Consider the following 2,500-nt stretch of genomic DNA (forward strand, 5'->3'; position numbering starts at 1 on the left):
CTCATGTAGACCACTTCTCGAATACTGATAGATAGGTTTGTGAAAAGTTCATTTTAGTTAGTGGCTGAATGAAGGAGTGAGTGAGTTTGAATAGGTTAAAAAAAACTAGGTTTCAGCTGGAAGTAAAATATTGTAAAATATTTTTGTTTGGTTTGGATTTGTTGCATTTTCTTCTTATAAGCTTGTTGATTCATATACAGAGTCATTGAAAGATAGATGTATATATGTGTATATATATATATATATATATATATATATATATATATATATATATATATATATATATATATATATATATATAAAGACTTAAGTTTAAGCATGTCAATGGCCTGCACATGAAGCTTTTCTTTGGCTTTAGAGCTGACTCATGGAAAATGTGAATTGTCATTGGTGCACTAGGCATCTTCTTAGCAGGTCTAGTGCCACTGCTTACCATTTTTAATTTGCCAAAATATTGAGATGGTTGTTTCATTGAATCTCTCTCTTAAATATTCTCAAGGACTTTCTCTCTACTTTAATTGATGGTTGGGCAGAAGGATCTCCAGATAAAAATAGAAGCTGTCAGATTTTCTCAATATTTACTAACAGCATTATTGAACTTGCACTGCTTCAGTATTTTTGCTGTGAAAGTGAACTTGAGTCTTCTTCCTGAGTGAGCATATGTATCCTCCATAACCTGAATAGGACAGTGACACTTCAATATATGACGGGGGATGACCATGAACTTCAGTAGGAACTATTCTAAAGCTTGATGTTGATACGATGAAGCTTGCTGCCCTCTGAACGCGCTTTTCAGTTTTTCTGGGGGAAATTGGTGGTAACTGCTACTTATTTTTATATTCTCACTCTGGTATTAGAATGTTTATATGCCGTAACCTCTAGCGCTCCATGTAACATATATGTAACATTAATTTCGTTAAGTCATATACAAAAAAAAAAAATGTGAAATTTTTTTTTTTTTACCCTTATAACCCAGTGTTACACCGATGTAACAAACAGACTTTGCCACCATATTGGTTCTATCAGAGTCCAATACAGTAAAAAAAAATTGGTTTATATTATTTTTCTGCCAACAAGGCACTCTGGGCTCTAGAGGGTTAACATGATATATAACTGGTCTTTCTAAGTGGACTGTATGAACTTTTTGTACATCCATTTGTCCTGTAGATGAAATGTTGTACTTCAGCTAAAAGAAAAACTGCATTGACTTTTATTCTGTTATTTATGGTGATGGCATTGGAGGTTCATGCGGTCCAATTTCTAGCCCGTGGCCGTCTAATTGTTCTCTTACTCTGGGGGGAATAGTGAGGCACAAAGAATGATTTTCCTTGATTGTTTTTATCTTTTTTTTATTATTTAGTATAGCCTCAAAGACAAATATTCAGAGCGTCTCTTTGGAGAAATAAAGGAAAGAAAGGCAAACCAGTACAGCTGAGGTGGTGGTTTGCGCATTGCCACTCCAGGCCAAAGCTCAGGAGCGTTAGGCTGAATATACCCAAGTGTCAAATGTACAGTTGGTGTTAATGTATGCTGTAGATAAATCTTGATTTGCTTTTGAAGGAGATGAGTTTGGAAATTTTATTGATTAATTTTTGGTACATGAATATTATATGTGTGTGTGTGTGTGTGTGTGTGTGTGTGTGTGTGTGTGTGTGTGTGTGTGTGTGTGTGTGTGTGTGTGTGTGTGTGTGTGTGTGTGTGTGGAAAAATATATGTGAGAGTGAGTGAGAGAGTGAGAGAGTGAGAGAGTGAGAGAGTGAGAGTGTGAGAGAGTGAGAGTGAGAGTGTGAGAGTGTGAGAGTGTGAGAGTGTGAGAGTGTGAGAGTGTGAGAGTGTGAGAGTGTGAGAGAGTGAGAGAGTGAGAGAGTGAGAGAGTGAGAGTGAGAGTGAGAGTGAGAGTGAGAGTGAGAGTGAGAGTGAGAGTGAGAGTGAGAGAGAGAGAGAGAGAGAGAGAGAGAGAGAGAGAGAGAGAGAGAGAGAGAGAGAGAGAGAGAGAGAGAGAGAGAGAGAGAGAGAGTGAGTGAGTGAGTGAGTAAGAGAGTGAGTGAGTGAGTGAGTGAGTGAGTAGAGAGAGAGAGAGTGAGTGAGAGAGAGAGTGAGTGAGAGAGAGAGTGAGTGAGAGAGAGAGTGAGTGAGAGAGAGAGTGAGTGAGAGAGAGAGTGAGTGAGAGAGAGAGTGAGTGAGAGAGAGAGTGAGTGAGTGAGAGAGAGAGTGAGAGAGTGAGTGAGTGAGTGAGTGAGCGGCGGGCGAGGGCGCGGGACGTCGCCGATGGGAGCTCGAGCAGCATCCCTCCCACGAGACGGGCGCCAAGGGTTGCGAGATAAGGTGCGAATGTCCGTCAGCGAGGGATTTCCTGTCGTGTGTTCCCTCCGCGATTCCCGTGGAGGCGACTCTCTGCAGGCCCTCCTGCTCATGGCACTCCTGCGGCCCAAGCACTCGCCCCAAGCACTCGCCCACTCGCCCTGCGCCCCCTCGCCCCTCGGCCCTCGCGGCACTCCCT

Source organism: Penaeus chinensis, chromosome 31 (genome assembly GCF_019202785.1).
Source record: "Penaeus chinensis breed Huanghai No. 1 chromosome 31, ASM1920278v2, whole genome shotgun sequence".
Taxonomy (NCBI): Eukaryota; Metazoa; Arthropoda; class Malacostraca; order Decapoda; family Penaeidae; genus Penaeus; species Penaeus chinensis.